Genomic DNA, 9,881 nt, shown 5'->3' with positions numbered 1-9,881 from the left:
GAGGGCTTAGCTTTGGTGATTTTACAAAACTTCAACATTATCAGCTGTTGGTCGCGACGGGACTGGAGCAGCTTAACTGTGGAGTATTCTGACAGCAGAATGGGTTGAGAAATGGGGCGTCAAGCATGTTCCAGTGTAACCGTATTGGTGCTCGGAAATGGTCGACTCTGTTTTATTTTTGTGTGTAAACCAGTGAAACAGCTATGGAAGGAACGGATAGCTGACAATGTTGTTTTCACACGATTGTACTTAAATCGCCAAATTATGGTCCACATTGTTATTTTCTTCAAGAATCTAACTTTAATCTATCAGTATTAAAAAGCTAGTTATTATCTAGCTATGAATATTTTAGTAATTCTCCACTTTTTGAATCATCAATTTGGTGATGACATCGAACTGGGATTTTCAAACAAAAATTCCGCCGTGATGTATGCAATTACCGGTTCATCATATTGCTATGAAATTTCAAAGATGTTTCACAATAACATACATTTAGGAGTTTTAAAAAGCCTAAAGGATTTTTTTCATTGTTGTTCTACTTTTCAGGATCAAATTTTACGTCACATCCTGTACCTGTTGTGCTAAGCTCGCTTGATGCAGCGCCAGAACGAACAATCAGCATATAAAATATTTGCAGCAAGCATTTTACTGCTTGAGTAACTAAAAATGTGAAGTGGTAAGTAAAATGTGGTATTGTGTACCTTTTTTTCCTGTGTGATGAAGTGATATCTTGTATAAGGTATAAAAAGTTCAAATGAACGAAACAGTATGCGTAGGTTATTGGAGTGCCATTTCTTTCTATACCATTAATATTAATTTCTGCATATCCTTAGACCGTCTTGTTTTCAGTTGAAGCGGGGAGATTATTCGTGGATACGTTATACAACATATACATATAATAAAACTCATAAACTCTTCACTTTTCGTCCCAACGTATTTTATCGATCTATGAATCGCACGTGTCTTATCATTCTCATTCTAAGGGTTAAAGTAACAAATGTTAAATGCAAAAAATAGTAACTTTTTTTACGAGCATGATTCGTGTTTGCTTTATCAATCATGTTCGAATAGTGATCTGAAATCATTTTACGTAGTTACAAGTTACGTGTAACAATGTGACAAGTAGCTTTAGAATGTTACTTACGTTTTTATTATTAAACCACACAAATAAGATTCTTTGCGAAATTGGGCTTCCAAAAATCCTTATTGTTGTTACTTTGCGATCGCACTTTTTTTTCTACAATATTGCTTCCATTGGTTTACCATTGGCGCCGTGCTGTCGCTATGGCGTCGCCTCTCTCTTCAGCAAAACACCCTCATCAGCTGTTGGTGTTTGCCGGAATGGTGGAATGTTTTCAAAGTCGAAGGCAGCACATCAACATTTCACACAGAACCAAAACAGAGGCACTTTCCGAAGGCTCTCTATCACAGATCCTCGTAACGGATGTTTCAAAAGTTTTATCACATGTTAATAACTTCACACACGCTTTTCCGTTTAGTTGGCACTTGTTTTAAGATATTATTAAGAAAACGCCATAGTTCCTGACTGCCTTTAAAGGCCGTCTCACCGCTTTTGCGAGGCCTTATTGCACGATTCGAGTGAGACGTGCGAGAAAGTGTTTCACGGTGTCATTTCTTGCGTATGCGCACTAAATCCGGCATACGTCACTCGGCGTCCAGCTACGACTCTCTCCCTCCTAGTAGACAAACAGTCTGGTGTAGACAAGCCGATTCAACTTGTGGAAGCATGAAATGGCCAAAGGTGACACGCTTGTGTGTGGGAATGCCGCACTAGCGAACATAACAATCAAATGGTTAACTGATTGATCTCAATGTCACGGATGCATGGAGAATACACAAATATTTGACACGCTATATAGTATTGGGAAGTAATTTTAAAGTATTTTTTTATTTCTTCAACCCTAGCACATAATTTCCAAACACACGTAGACACTCGTAGAATTAGACGTTATGAAGAGACCCTAAACCCTAGCTTGGTAAACATTACGATAGTGGTATTTATTTAAACTAAATTTAGAATTAATTACGTATAGAGAAGAGTAAACAACCACTATCGAATCCGTTTAGGGTAGCATACTTTTTAACTTTAGAGAATAAATTGTTGAATTTTGGAACGTAAAACGTAATACCATGAAGGTTAAAATTAGTTCTTATGTATCGATTAGGTAGGTTTCGATTTCGATCGATAACGTTTCAGTCTTTGCTGACACCGAGCAAACATAACAACTTGGCACGGTTTAGACGAGCGGTACTAAAGGGAAAATGAACTTAATTGTCGTGTTTCATGCATGAAAGATGCAACAAAACAGTTACAGACTGTCGGAGATAATTACAAACTATGCGAACTTCCTGTTGGCAATAATTTTTTGTTTTGTGGATTTTACTATTGTAAGTTTAAATGCTTTGACCTCACTTTTGTATCGTCTCTCCTGCTTGCATAATTCCACAGAATCTCATTCATTCTCTCTGTTGTCTTAAAAACTAGATAACAAATTATAAAATTTTCATTTCATAACGCTTATCGGAAATAGTTTAACAACGAAACTCCTCCTTCAATCCGTGTTCCGCTCTATCATACTAGTTAACAACAATCGAAGGTATTTGTGGCTTCCTGAACACTGTGGCTTTCTGAACATCAGCAGTGTTGTCGATTGTATACCGTGAGCAACTCAATCCGTTGTTCCATTGTGATTATTGGCTGGTTAAACACGGAGCCATAATGCACACGCTCTTCGCCATGTTCAAACATTCTCTTTAGTGCGTCCATTATCGTGCGTGTTAATGTTTAATTTTCTAATAAATTTTGAATTATAAAGTTCGAAGAAATGATGAAGTGATTTAATGCAATTATAATGCATCGATACGAAATAAATTACTGAGAAAAACTATCATCTGCAGGTTTATGTTGCACACCACAAAGTATTTGTCATTTTCATTACCAATGCGTAATAACGATTTCAACAGACAAAGAATCATAACGGAGTAATTTTAAACAAAAACGAAAACAGAAACACAACGAGGGTAATAATAACAGAAAAACAGTAACAAAACTGCAAATAATAAATAAACAAAAGCAAAGTAAAACAGTAGGGTAAACAGGTACTAAAAAATAAATAAAAGAAAGAAAGAACCAACAAGTAGGGGAAACAGAAACAATAATGTCCCTGGTGTAACAGAAACTGACCAGGATGTGTAACAGTATAACAAAAAGCCAAAAACAGGAAATTTTGAAAACAAATGCGAAACGTTTTTAATGCAGGTATTTTGTAATCGGTAACTCAATTATTTCAAATAGAACAACATAACAGGGACAGGATAACAGACAGGGTCGCAACAAACCAGTAACAGATAACGATAATTGCTCAACAAATAACAGTGCACACAGGTGGCTCAAAGCTTGAAATCTATTAAACAAGTAACTGAGATTTGAGCCTTAGCAGTGCGGAGCAATGCCGGGTTTCGCTTTGTTCAAAGGTAGCAGAAAGATTTAACAAACTTTGTAGATTCAGAATGCAACGGAATTGGTTGTTCATTTCTTCTTCAACCCTGGTTATAGCTCAGGCTTAAAAAATGAAAAAGCAATTAATCCTAGCTTTTGTCAATTTACATTCTGAAACTACTTGTGATAGAACAAGCAAGAATTGAACAACATAAACAGGGAGAACAAAAAAATAACAATGACTTAACAAAACAGAAAAAAACGAAAACATAATAGTGTTACTAGAAAATGGGAAAAGAAAACAAAAACATAATGATGCAAGAATTATTAACAGCCAACGATGAACAAACTGTTTTGAAACAAACGTGAACAGATAGGTAGAAACGTGAACAAGACATTGGGTAACGAATGACAAAAGATGGGCTGCTTTGATCTGCAATTGAATGTAATTCTCTTACTTAATGCTGTACAGAGAGAAGGCACTAGTAGTGATTTCTAATGTAAATCCCGCGATTAGTATGAATTTCGAAGTGTAAAACGAACAAACAACACGATAATGGCTGAAAAGACGAATGCTGAAACGTGAGAAACATGTGCATCGGCAAATGCACGTTGATTAATGAGTAAAGATGATAGCGTCGTCTGCAACGTTCCATTTTCCATGACGATTCTATACGGGGGATTTCGTAGGGTAGATCGCGTCATGATTCGATTTAACTAACATCGATGTCAAAACTTGGATCATCCTACGCAATTGGTGCAACTATGGAGTCCTGGAAATTTCCGACGGTCTGTAGATGAGTATGAGTTTAACGGTGAGGCTGCATCACGGGGACCTCAATGCTCAGGGCATTCATGTCGCTACAGCTGAAGAGGCTTATACGCTGGCCGTAGACGAATACTGTCATGTGCTGGTGAAGATAGATCAGTCTTGTGCGGCGTTGGATGTTTAATGTCTCCATTGCCGCCTGCCCATTGCGCACTTTTTAACATGACGATGGCGGGATTGTTCTTGTCTGTTCAGAAATATTGGATAACTGCTTTTCGGTTCTAAAAAGAATAATAAAAAAATAAAAAGCCCGCTGTTAGTTTTCAGTAGGTTTTTAAATAAAACATAAATGAATGGGGTGCAAGGCTTTGAGGCATGTAAACTTATGGAAGTGGTATGATCGGGCGATCCATGCTCTTTTGACAAATATTGGCAGAAAACGGATTTTTGAAAAAAGTTTTCAGTGAAAAAATCCGTTTAGGCCTGTCTACTTGTATCATGTGCCAAAAAATATGCCATGAAATTGCCTTTTACAGAATGTGAATTAATTTGTAGGGGGCTAGTTGAACATTGTAGAACAAAGTGGCTCAACATTGTGTTGCATATTTTCGTTATCCTTCGTTATTTACGTTGTACATTTACCTCCTTGGAGTACACTTTCCTAAATGTATCAGTGCAATTTTGTTTGGGTCTTGTAATTACCACATACCACTTTTGTTAAATGTTGTGTAAGATGACAGTTCATCATGGAATGGTCGGCAGAGGTCAATTCGGTTTTTTTGTATTTTTTTGTCTCATAAAATTCTAGTTAAATACCATTATTTTTAAAATTACTAAAGAAATAGTTGAGATGTGAACTTCTATGCAGAAAATATACGTTCGAATGGTGAGTCAAACATTGTTCACAATTATGTTTGAACGTAAATTCATTATACGGATATAACGTATTGTTTACGGGTTCATTGCGTTTTTATTATTTTCTTATGATGCGACTACACATTCATACACTTAAAATCGGACAGAGCTTCTTTTTTTTTTTTGGTTTAAATTTAGGCTATCTAAACAATATGAAATCAGCGTGTATGAAGAAACAGGAGTTAGTTGTTTCATGTTTTTAAAACAACTTTTTAATTGAGTAATGTAACAATTATCGCAACCACCGACTGTTTGATTAATTTTTCATCTTTCAAGAAACTGTTTTTTCCATAGCTTTTTCATACCAATTTATCTTCCATAAAAAATAATAAATAAAATGATTTAATTTTTCAATTTGATAGGAGTTAATGACACTAATGTTAAACACACTTTTGAAATAAAAACAAACGGTGGTGGCATAAATTTAGTAAAATTTAGAATGTAAACCTACCTTCTTTTCCTTGATGGAGAAAGTTGATCCAAAAAATTTGAAGCATAACACGCCTTCAACAGCATCTTTGAAGATGAATACGTCGCACCAGCATCAACTAAACTTCTTGTGGTTTCATCATAATCACTTTTTTCCACATTGTACTGCACTTTGTACTTTGAACTTGTATGTCGAACGTATTTTCACAATATAATGTTCCATCCACTGCTTTCTGGTTGCATACACTTTGTTATGCTTTGTTTCGAGCAATAGAAAGTTCGGGCTCGACTCGGATTGACTTCGTGTCACGGATCAAACCCTGGATGCCTGGGTTCGCCCGCCTGGAGGTCGCTCCGTGAGTCGAGCCGATGGTTGTGCGTGACAACTCCTCGGACTACTTGGAACTTTCCTCAACGCTGGTCAGAACAGTTCTAGACGATCGGTTCCATGCGCCGACGACTTAAATACCCCCGCCAGGATACCGTCATTACGCCACGGGGTTGCCCGCATGGGAAAAATCGGTAACCGTTCACGCACACCAGCATCGAGAGAGGCGACACCCAGGCACATTGACCCTTGACTCGGGCGACCCTCGTCTTGGGAAGGATCTTTCCTTATTTCTTTTACTTCCCTATCGTTACGCATTACGACGACTCAAATCTACGCACCGGTTCATCCAACTCCAGGTGATTTTCTGATTTTCCCATCCTTTTCCCATACGCAAGAAAACCAAGTCCTTCGTCCTCCAAGCTTTAGTCGAGAAAACCGGCGCTGTAATCTTGCGTGGTTGAATTAAAAAAAAAGGGGCGAACAAATACCGTCAGTACGAGCCAAGAACGGAAGGGGGAATTTTATTCGCGGGGTGTGTGTGTAAGATTCGTTTGAATGTACGTTTGAAAATCATGGGAAAAATTTCCCCCTCAATCGGGGGCTTTGTCTGTTACCCAATTCAACTGTATTCTATTGAGGACCCTCGGTAGGGCAGAATCTGGAAAAGTGGGAATCGAGGGAAAGTCGTTAGTTGGGAAATTCTTCTACGCAAAACAGAAACGGTTCCCATGGACCACGAGTACAGTATTTGGCGGGCGATATCCAAAACAGTGCCTCGTTCATTGTTGTATTTCTTGAAGATTCGTTGGTGAAGAATTGTCTTAGATGTCACGCAAACCTTCCATGTCTGGGTTGTTTATCATAAGCATACATAACTAGGATGTTTTCGTTCGGACCGGTTTTATGTAAGGCTGCCAATGTAAGTTGCATAACCAAATGTTTGACGTTGGATAGAAAAGGTGAATTTAGGAAAATTCTTACTCTACCGTCACGCAGGATGTGTGTCGTAAAAATTCTTCATCTTGAATCATACCCTAACGCTACTGATGTTTCATCATGTTTAAAGGTGTGTGAGGTAGCGTGTTCTTCTGTCGACAGTGTCCTACCCTACCTGGCAAGGATGCAGCTACTGGCACGGTGCGGTTGCCTTCCGCCTTAACCATATCGACAAAGGAAGCGGATTATATCCGCACCAAGAAAGGGACAATATGCCCGAAGGGCCGATTGAGCAGCCGATGACGCATCGTTCGTTTGCAGGGAAGTAAAAATTCTTCGTTTTCTTGCCGTTGCCAGAGGGGTTGAATATGCCGCATTATGCGTGCCAAGGAATCCAAGAAAAAACACAGCCGGCTTGTGCGTCGAGCGGGGAATCCGGGAAGAAAACGGGACTGATCGTTGCATCTTGCATGCTGCTGTTTGTTTGAGGAGTAGTAGGGATCCCGTTTCTTTTGTGATGCATTTAATGTCGTTCGGAACTTCTCTCCGGTTTTGCGTCGCATTCGCTACCATCGCAAGGCGTTTAAAAACCGTTACTGCCGATTTTTGGTGCAGAAATCCTGTTTCCATTCCCTATTCTAGTTTTTGAAAGAAGATCGACTAGCGCCAGATGACGCCAGATTTTCTTGCAGATGTCTTTAGATTCCGATTGTTGTCATACTGATGGGAGTTTCTACCTTCAGACTAAAGATGACCAGACATGCAAGAACGACACGCTATTTTTGAAGTGCATTGTGGCCAGCACTTCATTTAAATTCCAGTCTGTAATGAGCGCAGGTAAGACACGGGAAGGAAGGATGCCCGTCTGCATATGATGTGGACTTCTAATGTGCTTCCCAGCTAATTACGCTCATAAACGGAAATGATGGATAAGAAAAACCTTAATGACGCAGACAGTCTGCCTCCAGGTCTGGCTCACAGACAGTTTTTATACTCTGTCCGAACACATCGTCGGTACGTGTCTGGTGTCAATCTTTATTACACCGCAATGGATTGGATGGTTCGGGCGTGTGGCAAATGCTGGTAGACGTGTAGAACATCGAATTACATCGAACAGTAATATCCGCAGCACATTAGCAGATGATTATGCTGGTCGTGTGGCAGCAGCATCAAGAAGTGATTTGTTTTTTCCTAGATGCGGGAATGCACTTTCAAAAACCACGAAAAGTTCAACGAATGGGAGGAATAAATTATCATCGGCTTCCCATCTTGGTTCCGGAAATCTTTTTTTTTTCCTCAATAAATATTTCCCACAAACTAACTTGAATTACGGCATGGGAGGAATGTGCATGAAGGGCAAAATAAGTCACGGGGGGTGTTCGGTCACAAAGTTTTCCATATTTCCAAGTGCTAAAATCGATCGTACAAGCGTTTAGAAGGCTTCCTGCTGGTGGACCGCTACTGCAAACCGAAGAAACCGTACCGTTCTCGTACGCCAGAAGTCAGTCTGCTGGTGTGTTGGCCACACAAAGTTTACCGTTGGTGGTTCAAGTTGAATATATATATTCATGCGACCAAGCCGCCATATAGAATTACAAATTCATAATTTACCATTCCGTGTGCCATTTTGCAATGAAGTTCCGATTGTTTATTCTCCTGGCGCCGTTGTTGGTCGCACTGTACCACTTCAGCGCACGGCATGGTCGAGGGTTCTATGTTGTACAACGTTGTCAACACTATCCAGCAATTCAACACTCCACGCTGTACGATTTCATTACACAAGTTCCTCTGGCAAATAAGGTAACGAACGGTGCGTGCGGCAGAGTTTGTCCGTGGTGTGTTGGTGTTTTACATTTATATTGATTTCTGCGGGCTTTCCGTCGCTCCGCGCGGGGATAGTGGATGAAATTTGTCACCTTCGTCGCCACGGACCACAGGCCAATGGGAGCGGGAAAAACGTACAAGGTCGTAATTGGTTGGTAACACTGAAGAAGTAAACGTACAGCTTGGAAAGTTGGTCAAAGTGTAGCGATGAAATATTGTTCTTTCAGAGCCACATATCCTCGTGCTGACCGTGGCGGAGTATCATCCAGGGGAGTACATCGCACTGGAGTCGGCGGACGGTGGTAACCTGGAAGGTCTAAAATTGCGCATTTTGTTACGCTTCGCCAGTGCTGGCTTCCCCGGGCGAGATGATCATCATAATCCACCTGAGTGCAGAAGGCAATTTACGAACCGAGTGTCCACGAAAACATCCACGACGGAAGCCAAATTTCCATCGGTTGCTAATGGAACCGAAGGATATTCCCCCGGTGCGGCACCCGGAACCACCGAAGTGCAGCAGTGCAGCGACGAGTGCCACCCAACCGGCGGCTCCAGTCTGAGTGTGCAGATTTTTTTCCAACATAAATCAATTTTATTCCAGGTGATTATCATCCATTTTCGGGAGGGAGGGAATTCGTGGGAGATCTAGTTAGTGAAGAGGGGGCCCAGTTCCTGGTGGATATGATTATCTTTCGGGCTGTATTCTGCTGCACTTTGCACTTTCATTCCATTCTGGAACTTGATCAAAAAACGATTGAACTAACGTCTGCATTTTATGGAGAAACTGTAATGGATGACGTCGAATAGTCGTCAATTTACGATTTACGAACTACACTGAGATTCGGGGAGTAATAACGAACTCTTAAATGCCGTTAAACATAATCCTGTGAGGATAGCGCTGTAGGAACTCGGTTTTGTGGTCTACCACAAGTCGAAGATACATTTATGAATTTTCCTTCCCTTTTCACAGAACACCATCGGTTCCATATTACGGTATACGATGGAACGCTATCTGAAGCACTCTCTCAGCAATCTGGGTCACATTCTGCCGCATATCGAACGACACCGCGGTATTTCGTTGTGTTGACGGGGATGCTGGCTGCTGCAACATCAATCCACTTCCAACCCAAATCATCTCATCCGCAAATTCGCAAAGTCCTTCGGCCGTGCGGATGCCTCCTGCTCGTGTGTGTGCGCCGCTTCTAAATCCATTCGGC

Source organism: Anopheles coustani, chromosome 2 (genome assembly GCF_943734705.1).
Source record: "Anopheles coustani chromosome 2, idAnoCousDA_361_x.2, whole genome shotgun sequence".
NCBI classification, from domain to species: domain Eukaryota; kingdom Metazoa; phylum Arthropoda; class Insecta; order Diptera; family Culicidae; genus Anopheles; species Anopheles coustani.
The sequence above is the reverse complement of the archived record's forward strand: the minus strand, read 5'-3'. Positions refer to the sequence as shown.